The 11075-nt window shown below is 37.0% G+C and overlaps 1 long non-coding RNA gene across 1 annotated transcript; it reads left to right on the forward strand.

Moving 5' to 3' along the window:
- Positions 1-1741: 1741 nt before the first annotated feature.
- On the forward strand, positions 1742-4928 carry LOC109205193. The gene is made up of 3 exons (XR_002064615.1): positions 1742-3338; positions 3511-3785; positions 4414-4928. It is a non-coding gene; the product is annotated as an uncharacterized LOC109205193 (long non-coding RNA).
- Positions 4929-11075: the final 6147 nt, after the last annotated feature.

The following is an 11075-nucleotide window of genomic DNA, read 5'->3' on the forward strand; positions in this document are numbered from 1 at the left end:
CAACAATATCTTCTGAGTTGATCGAAAAGGTTGCATAGGATAAGGTGATGAAGTCTCCTTGTGAAGAGAACTAAATTCGGATCAAGAATAAGGATTGGAGTTTGAATTGTTTTAGGACTCTAATTTGATAAAGGATCAGCAATTGAGTCTCAATCAAACTCTGATTACTAACTCTATAAATAATAATGGTTGTTCTCTTTTACAGGGTTGCACATACGCAGAAGTTAAACTAAATTGAGAGCAAAAGAGCTAGGCGATTTTGCAAGCAATTTATGTGTGATTCAAGTGTGCATTCTTGAAGCTACATGAACGAGAGTGAAGAACCAATTCCATTGTGTCTTTCTTTATTTCTAGTTCAATTGTAGTAGGTATTTTTATATTGTACCTGTCAGCTTTCATAGAAGCAATTGTATTAGGTACTTTGAGTATTCAAGTTAGAGTTAACTTGAAAGTGTCGCAGCAGTTGAGGCTGTGTGCCACACTGGGATTAGAGTTTAATCCTTAGGTTTACAAGAGTTTTGTAAATGCAGTTTTGGCTCAGTGATTTTAGTGGAAGTTTGGGAAAATCCTACTGAGTAGTAGGTCGTGGTTTTTTCACCTTTTGAGCAAGGTGTTTTCCACGTAAAAATCTCTGTGTTCTTTATTTTATGCACTCTTAATTCCGCAAACAGTAATAATTGGTATACCTAGAAGAACCAGGTTCTTCTAGAGCGAAAATTAGGTACCACACAAATCACCCCCCCTCTTGTGTGGTATTGACGTGTAGAACATCAAATTTTATTAAAATAATACGTCAATTGCAGATATCCAATACATAGATTATTCAAGGTTTAGAAGTAGCAAACAAACAAGAATAATTTCCAATTACACATTCAAGCAAATGAGCCGTAGCCAAAGTTCAAAAGCGACAGCGCAAAAAGAGCGTCAAAGTCTATTGGAGCTTTAAGCACAAAACACAACTAAAGTTGTTTCTAGTGAAGAAAAGCGTTAGTGAAGAATATATAAAAATGGAAATGGAATGCAAGAAAATGTAACTATAAACACAAACAATAATTATTTGGACAAAGGAAGAAAAATCAATAATTAAGCTGTATATATGCAGTTAATATCATGTCAATCAAGTTCAAACTTCAAAGTATTTTAAATTTATGATTTAGAATAGAAGACGTATAGAAGGCTGAATGGTGTTCTTGGTTGGATGCTAGGTTATTTACTTGGAGGTTCAGGGATCGAGTCCCACTTAGTACCTTCTTTCCTTATCAAAAATAGAAGATGTAGTGATGGGTTTTCAGTAGCCAGATTTCTTATACTAAATTTCTAATTTCTTATTCTTAATCATTAAAGTTCAACCACAGCGTTTTCTTAACAACTAAAGTGTATCATTTTGTCAGCTATATTTATTGTCTAGTCCCATAGTGAAAATGACCATGCCTTAGCACCTTGACGCCTACCGTAAAGAGCCAGTTAAGTGAAATGGAAGTGCACAACTTGAGCTTCACCAAGCTTCAGGACTTAAGCGCGCTTTAAGCTATCTTTTAACAAAGCTGGCTCTAACTGTAAATCAACTATGACGATTCAAATAGCTTGAATTTTTCCATTGTTTTGGCAATAAGGAAGTTTGGGCTACATTTCTATGCTAAGGCTCAGGTGCCGGTCTTGTTCTTTTCCCTCAAAAGGTAAGATAATTTTATAAATAAACCCGCACAAAGATCGTGCTGTAGCCACTGTACAATATCAGTAGAGGAGCAAAAAACAAAAGCACCCCGCTAAACTTGTAAAACTATTTCAGCCTCATTTACATGTTCCATTCTAACCAAAAGCAAAACAAAAATGTATTGGCCTTTATCTTTTGAATGGAGTTAGCGTTGTCTTCAAAACATCTTCTGTTTCTTTCACTCCAAATAGTCCACCATATGCACGCTGGTATAATATTCCACCATAGTAGCTTTCTCTTCCTGACTCCCTTTCTGTACCAGCACTTCAGCAAGTCCTCTGTTGTCCTTGACATGACCTACTCCAAACCAATCATATCCATGAAGAGCTGCCAAGTTGGGTGGTAACTTGGCAGTGCGAAAACATTTGCTTGTCAAAACAATACCTATCTTTTGTAGATTCTCATGTGTGAGACAAGCTTCAGTAAATACCATCCATGTGAAACAAGCAACCTTAGTTGGAGCTCTGGACCTCCAAATTTGTTTCCATGGGGAAGGCTTTTCAGGATTATCCACCTTTTGTTAGATCTTTATAGCAACAATTTACTGAAACTCCATTGCTTCTTGGCAGTGATGTCAAAGGCATGCTTAAAGCGCGCTTAAGCCCTGTAGCGAGGCTCAAAACATGTTGAGCGCTTCGCCTCGCTTTGTGGGCGCTTCAATGTAACATCAACGCTCTAAGGCTTGCCAATGAGTGCAATCCTGAAAAGGCGACACTAAACAATTGATTTTTCACTTTTTATCGTAATTTTTTCCAATTTCTTTGTCCATATATTTGTTATTGATGCTTATAATTATTGGTCTTGGATTACATAATAGATATTTTTACTTTTTCTTCAGTTGCACCTTTTTTCATTAAAGCCCACGCTTTAATTACGCTTTGCGCTTAAAGCCCCAAAGGACCTTAGAGCTTTTTGTGCTTTTTGCCTTTGATAACCCTTCTTCTTGGCTTCCATATAAGGCTATGATCAGTGTTGGATGGCTGCTGATTTGTATTCAGGAGGTTGAAAAATTCAGCAACCCTGTGTACTTCCCAATCATTGAAATTTCTTGTAAATGATGTTCCAAACTCCGTCAATTCTGTTTTCTGCTAAGGACGAAGTATTGTTTGCTGCCAGAATAAACATATCAGGTAAAAGGTCCCTCAAAGGTCTGTGACCAGCCCAGTTATACGGTGCTGGTCTTGTTGCAGTCACTCCAGTCTATAAGTTACTCAGAAAAATGCTTCATTATAAAAAAAAGAAGAAGAGAAGTTACTCAGAAAAGCTAAGTGTTGTCATCTCGTCTTTTAAGCATTGTGCATCATATGTAAACTGTAATTTTCATTTTAGTATTGTTGAACTGTAATGCTTGGACTCTACGTGTCTACCTCAAAAAGAAGAATCAGTCATAAGTTGCTGTATTGCAAAGATGCACTAAGCAATCAACTTTTGCTGCCTGTTGTGCTTCCCATCCATTTTATGCATCCTACAGAAAGTTTTCAGAGAAATCATTTCTTTTTCATTTACGGTGAAAATCATGTGACGGTAATGCCATGTTATGACAAGAAGCTTGAGGCTGCTCGTGAGGACTTTGTGTTTCAAGTGGATACAGATCACTACAGGAGAGGTTTTGGATTTGATACAGGTAAAGAAAGTTTTCCGCTTCTCAGTATTACTTTACCTCGGAGCAAAAATGTGAGAGAGCTTGCATTTATAGAGTACTTGCAGTTATTTTCCTTTCTATCTTTTTAGGTTTTGTTCTTTAAAAAGGGCACTATGTTGTTTACTCATAGTCAAACTCTTTCTCTTTGATGTAGTTAAAAGCAGTCAATTTTCAATCCTTGGAAGAGTCACCCCTAGATAAGTTGTAAGCACTTTTATACACCTTCCATTTGTTAATGCAAATCTTTACAATTGAGTGCTTATATGCTCTTGCCAATATCGATGAGGAGGGCCATCTTTATGGGGTTCACGGAAGCTCTGGAGGATATGCAGATACCATTTATCTTCATGCTGCTAAAGTTCTTTTATTAAAGGCCCTATAGCATTCAAGACTTTAAGCAACTCTGATTTCCAAGAAGTGAGCCTACAAGTAAGTTTGCTTCAGTTTTCCCCTAGGAGCATGATTTTATAGAATGCTGTGAAGACGCCCATATTGTGTTATATTAAACTAATAGCCCATTTGGCCAAGCTGCAAAAATCCAAGTGTTTTTTCTCAAAAGTGCTTACTGCTGAAACTTGGAAGAATTACCAGATTGAACCCAATTCCACCGCCTGCGGCTTCCATCTGCTGCAATGGAATTTTGATTGGCAGAGTTTGTCATACTACACCATCTTGGACTCTAGAAATTTCCGCTCCAGCTTGAAGTCTTTGCGTATAATTTGTGCCAAGTCAAGGAACTATACAGTGTGTAACTTGAATTACAGAGCTTGGGAGATTCATCTCTGACTACTCTCTTGTAACATTCATGTTTGAGATGCTGAAATGGAAGTCTGTGTCTTTTTTCTGTTATAAAGAGCTGCTGCTTGTTTTGGCTTTTATATTTTCCCCCGTGTTACGAGATGAGGAAGTTTATGAGAATGTTCACCTAATTAGATTCTAATGAAAGAAAGGTCTAGTCTAGAAGTTGCAAAGCCATGATTGACATGAGAACTCTTTGTTTTCTTTGCGCTTAAACTTTCTGATCTTTTGAAACTGAATGCTCTTTGTTAATGTTCAGGTTGTCGTTGCTGATCCTTTCAACATCCCCATCATAAAAGGCCTATACAATGAGTGGCTTGAACAGCCTGGTTCAGAGAAAGCAAAGAGGTACTTGCATACTGAATATCATCCTGTAGTGAAAAGTATCACTTCACAGTTGCAGAACTGGTGAGAAATGCAAAATATCAGCTTTTAACCGGTTGGCGGAGTGTTCCCTTCTGGTGTTTTTCTGCAAGAGCATCCGGAGAGGGTTTTGATATTACACTGCATTGATTCATAAGTGCTCGCAATCTATGTTCAGAGGGCATGCACAACAATTTTGGTCCTGAACGAGTTCACCCCATACTGTAAATATGTTGTGTTTGTACTTGTGAATTACAGAGTAGTTTAGGTTGCAATGCTAACATATTTGCCCCATCTAGATTGGAAGTTGTACTGTACGTGTCTTATCCCATAAGCTATCAAGCTTATTAAGTTGAGACACTTCATTTGTATCCATTAGGAGAGCGGCAACTTTTTGATGCCAATGGTAAATAATATCACCAGTATAAGTGTAGTCCTATTTGTATTCATAGGCTGCCTTTCTTTGGTCTGCTTTCCATCATCGCGCAAACAAGCACATACATGTTAATGTCTTTTTGGGGAACCTACTCTTGGTTTATTTTAAGCTAGACAATATGACCATTTCATTTTGAGATTTCCCCCTTTTCATTAAGCATATTTCACAAGTTAAATCATGATGCAAACTCAGATGTTTCTTTTTAAAGGCAAAGTGACACTCATCTTGAAATTCGTCGAGATTTTCATTTATCACTACCAACTTCTTTGTGTGCTGTCTGTAATGCTAATATACTGCAGTCTACAAAACTGCATAACTATAACACCATGAGCTTTGCAGCAACAGTTGTGGGACGGCTAACAAGAAGAGGAGGATCAGACATCATTTTGTCGGAAGTTTGCAACGCTACACGAATGTTTGAGGGTGATCATCTTGTGAATTTGGAACAGGAGAGATTAGAAGATGAACAGAACAGATTAACAGATTATCGAATATTAACCAATTTATGAAAAAATAACACTTAATAAAGAAAAGAAGAAAACAAAGAAGAGAACTACTTTCTATCTTCATTTCAAAAACTGATTTTGGATCAAAGATTAAACTTTTTTTATCACCAGCATGGTCCGCCTCTTCTTTTTTAGGGGAACGGGCATAAGTTGATTCTTTCGAGGAACCAGAAGCACAACACTAAACCAAGGCAGAGGCAGAAAAAGAAACGGCTACAAAGAATACAACCAAAGCAAAAAAGAAAAGAAGGTAGTAGCTGGTAAGTGCCTTCCAGAGCCGAAGTTTAAAAAGAAAAAAAGAAAAAATAGGTTTCATTAAATATGACCTGCTTATGACCAAGGGATGTGGTGGGATGAATGGATCCATCCACCTTTAAGCAGAGTCTCGGGTTCGAGTCCTGAGAATGGAGAAATTCTTGGTAGGGAGCACTTCCCCTTTGACCGGGTGTTACATAACACAAATATGGACACAAATATAGTTTAGCCTAGTTCCTTGAATAGTTGTAGAACTTTTATTCTCTAGCTTCATAACTCGTTCACCACTTTCATTCTGAACGTTGTGAGGTATTGATGGAACATGATAGAACATTCATATTGCCTTGCCCTCTGAAAAAATTGAACTTTAAACAAAAATTTTCACCTTGAGTTCTGTTTTCCTTAATTTTTCCTAAAAGTCAAAGGATTCTCGATGTAGATGCTACATAGTTGGTTCTCATCCTTCAGAGACTACGAGTGTAATAAGACTCGGTGCGTATTCAATATAGACTTGGATTTGGTGCCCCCGAGTCTTAGTATAGATTACTCGGTATGCCATAAACAGTTGAAGTTTCAGTGTTCATAATTAGTTCAAGAATACATGTCTCAGTCTAGTCCTATTCAGTATTCCAGTATTATGTAACTCGGTGTGATCCAGTATTCTAGTATCATGTAACTCAGTGTGATTCAGTATTTCACTATCATGTATTGCAGTTTGATTCCCAGTTCTTGAATGTTGAACACCTGTATTTGGGCCTGAGGTCGTAGTTTATATGCTTTATGCATACTTGGGCCTGAGGCCGTAGTTTATGCTTTATGCATGTTTGGGCCTGAGGCCGTATTTATGCTTTATGCATGTTTGGGTCTGAGGCCGTAGTTTATGCTTTATGCATGTTTGGGCCTGAGGCCGTAGATTATGCTTTATGCATTTTTGGGCCTGAGGTCATGGTTATGTATACGTAAACTTGGGCCTGAGGCCGTAGCTTGTGCACATATATATATTGGGCCCGAGGCCGTAGCTTATTCAGATAAACAGGTTAGTTCATCATTCAGAAGAGGGAGTATTCATATCCTTACTTCCTTTGTTCAGTTCAGTTATTAGTTATCATTTCAGTTATCAGTTCTCAGTTCAGTTATCATTTTAGTTAGGCGAAATACATAAATAACCCCTTTAAGTTGTCCCCAACGATCATTTGAACACTTAAATTAACCTACAGACCATTTAGACACTTTTATTTGATAGAAGTGTGTGCCTTTTAAACACCTTGTGCTGACATGGCAAATTAATTGTGCCTCACTAAGCATTGAGCGCGTGAGGACTCTAAATAATGTTGTTTTCTTTTATTTTCAGCTCAAATTATTTTTATGTGTGGCCCACACCACATTTTCCTTTTTTTTTTCTCCAAAAAATTTTCACCATCTCCCCCAAAAATTCATCTCCACCAACCAACCTTCTTTCACCCTAACACCAGCGACTCCTACTCATTTTAGGGCCACCATCTGCCATAAATCCACCATAGGATTAAGGAAACAAGCCAACAAGCTCAACTATTTAGCGAAACCCAAGGTTGACCGGCAATAACAAGTGAAAAAATAAGAGATTTGACCCAAGAAGGGCCACGAATTTGCAAATTCCCATTTCCGGCGAAGCACTTGATTACTGCAGCCATTTTTACCTCATTGTCGTTATCGTCTAAGCTATTTTTCAAGCTCTTGAAGCTGATTCATCAAGTTTTTCTCCGATTTCTAGATAAAATTGTCTATCCGATAACAGATCTATTTATGAACCAGAGTTGGAGACAAAACCTATGTGGAATTATTCTTGATGAAGTCTGTTGGTAATTTCAAGGCTTCATATCAGGAAGATAAAAGTTAAGTGTTGTTTGGAACATGTAAAAGAAAATAAATTAAAGAGAGAATAAATGGGGAAAGATTACCAAGCTGAAGAAATGGGTGGGAAAGACGGTGAATTCTTTTCCATAGAAGACAGCAAGCTTTTAATGGAAGAATTGAAAAAGTATGTTTTACTCTTTTTTAGTATTTCTTAATTACATGTGAAATTATTTTTATTTAAAATTACATGTGTTCTTATTTAATTGGCTCATTTGCCATGTCAACAGCAAGTGTATGTCACGCATGGGGTCTGCTTGACTTAAGTGTCCAATAAATACACTTCTATCAAATAAAAGTGTCTAAATGGTCAGTAGGTTAGTTTGAGTGTTCAAATGGTCGTTGGGGACAACTTAAAAGGGCTATTTATGTATTTCGCCTTTTAGTTATCAATTATCATTTCAGTTATTAGTTATCAGTCCAGTTATCAGTTATCACTTATCATTTCAGTTATCAATTATCATTTCAGTTATCAGTTATCAGCTATCGTTTCAGTTTCTGTTTCAATAGTTATTATTTCAGTACCAATTATCAATTCTCAGTTATCAGCTTAGTTTCAGTTTCAGCATTTATAATTCTTTCTTTCGGTTGCTTTACATACCAGTGCAATTCAAATGTACTGACGTCCCTTTTGCCCGGAGTTGCATCTCACGATGCAGGTAATGATTTACAGGTTAACGATTCAGAACACTAGGATTCTCGTACCAGCTATTTGGTGATCCCCAGTTCTTTCGGGACATTATCATTACCTTACAGTCTTCAGTATTCTCAGACAGTCAGTATTTTCAGTGCTTCATTAGAGGCTTCATAGACTAGAGTAACAACTAGAAAGAGTCGCATGCTTTTCATATTAAGTCATGTGGGCTATAAATATATTTCAGAATTGTATAAGTATTTCCACACTTTGATTTATATCATCCAGACTTTCAGTATATCATCATGTGCTAGTTTATCTTCCGCATTCAGTATGTTATGATATCACATGTTGATTCAGCCAGCCAGTTGGTTCGCTCGGTCGCATGTAGTAAGGCACCGGGTGCCGTGTTACGTCCAGGCCCAGGTTCGGGGCGTGACAATAGCATACTTATATATCATGAAGCCTTGGCATAGGTAATTCATCAGTCTGTCTAAGTTTTGGTGGACAAATTTAAGTACGGTGATTAAGATAATGTATCAAGTATTGACAATTGAATATGTAGTTTAAGAAAGTAGTTACTGGTCTTTGGGTGCCAATAAGGAAACTAGATGCGTACCATTTCTCTTTGAACAACTTAGAACTAGTCAAATTATTTTTTTCCTTTTTGATAATGTTGATTTTTTACCTCTTACTAGCACAAAAACTTAAGACTAGGCAGTTTTACATGGAGAACTACCACTTTAATATATGAAGATTGATCAATGGAGACAGACGAATCTAGCTAGGATCTAAATGTCAATGGATATAGAATGTATATTATTTTATGTACACATTTACAACAACAAAAAAGTGCACATGCATATATATAATTCGAGTCAAAGCAATAGATTCAGTTAAACTCATAATTAAAATGCGATGTCGCCTTTGATCGGAGAACATAGACACTATCATGGAGCCGAAGAAGTCCCAGTTGGAAACACAAATATCAGGCATATGGATTTTACTTGAAAATCGGAACTACAATAAAGTTTTCAAGATGGGTGTCGCTTTCGGAGCTTTTGCCCTAGTAGTAAAAGCGCAACACGTGATTGTTATTTAAATGGAGAGTACAACAAGATTTGTCAGTATAAAAAAAAAAAGAAAAAGGCAAGTCCGGTGCATGAAGCATCTCGCATTCACGCAGGGTCCAGGGAATAACCGCATTCCGAGGGGTGTGATATAGGCAGCTTTATCCTGATGCAAGCATCAATGGTTAATTTCACGATTCAAACGCGTAACTTATAGGTCATACGGAGACAACTCTAACGTTTGCTCCAAGATTTATCAGTACGTACTGAAAACATTACCATTGGGAAACACATAAAAAGTGGAACATCTCAAAAACTTGCAGCAGAATATGCAATGTCGATCACTAGCAAAGCAATCGAAATCACATGCATTAACGGTCACAGCATTTAATAACAAGGGAGCTGGATAAGTATATTAGTATATTAATGTATTATGTATTGAATGTGTAGTTAAAAAAAAGTAAGTTTAGTTGTCTTTTGAGTGCCAATAAAGAAACTAGATACGTACCATTTTACTTGGAAGATCTCGTGCAGACATAGCAAGTCCCTGGCTACATGTGCATTAATGTAGAACAACTTAAGACTAGCAAGTTGTACAGGGAGAATTGTTAGGGTCCTTTTATTTTATAATAAAGTAACGACAATTTTCGGATCAGCTTGCGCACACCTGGGTTGCTCCACGCGTATTTAGACTGTTTCACTAGATACCTATCGCCTCCTACCTGCACAAATAAGTGTACGCGAAGCATGGTAGGCCTGCGCCAGAGAGCATACCATAGGAAGGAAAGGGAACTCGGATGGTGGATGATCCGGGGAATTAAAGCCGTGTCATTTGACGGAAATGGAAGGTTTTTCCCTATTAGGGAAGGCCCTATGAAGTAAAGAAAAATAGATGAATTCTTGAAAAAAAAGGAAAGCGTAACTCTGTCCACCAAAAACTTAAACAAGTGGAAAAAAAGTCGCGTAGCATTTTTTCGTCTCTTACGACGAATTGCCAAGCTATTACAATGCTGAAAAAGATGGTCACTAGAGAACAAACTTTTTCCTTATAATGGTGATGTTCGAACTGGCTGGCCGCCACACCTCAACTATTTCATTGAATACCTATTACTTTCTACCAATACATGTATATATCGAGTAACGTTACCTACCAAAGCTTAGGCAGATGAGAAATGATATAATCACGGAGAAGAAGTACATGTTGGAAACACAAACTTCATAGACATACGGATTAATTTGATAATAGGACCGATTTTTCAGCATTGGGAAAACTAAAGTGTCAGTGGAATCAAAACGAACGTACAGTACAAAAAGATTTATCAGTTTGTACTGGAAACATTACCACTGGAAACACAAATAAGGTGGAACACATTAATACTGCTGAAAATTGTAGTGTTGACTAGCAAAGCAATCGAAATCACATGCATCAACGGTCATAATATTTAATAAGATTCAAGCTGAATATATATATAAGTATCATTAGTTTAAGAAAATGTATCATGTGCAGACAGTATATTTAAATAAAAGTAGGTTAAGAGATAATAATTGATAAATTATTAAAATTTTGCAGAAGATGATCTAATGAGAACAGAAATACAATCATGTTAGCACCAAAAGTCATGTTAGAGGCAAACTTCATAGGCATATGGAAAAGTCATTAGATGGGCAGATCCAAGATATGTGGGATATGGGGGTGATTTATTAGACATGCATGTGTTCTAATTTTTCTCAAAAATATACTTGGTTCGAGTCAAAGCGATGTGTAAA

Source organism: Nicotiana attenuata, unplaced genomic scaffold, assembly GCF_001879085.1.
Source record: "Nicotiana attenuata strain UT unplaced genomic scaffold, NIATTr2, whole genome shotgun sequence".
NCBI lineage: Eukaryota > Viridiplantae > Streptophyta > Magnoliopsida > Solanales > Solanaceae > Nicotiana > Nicotiana attenuata.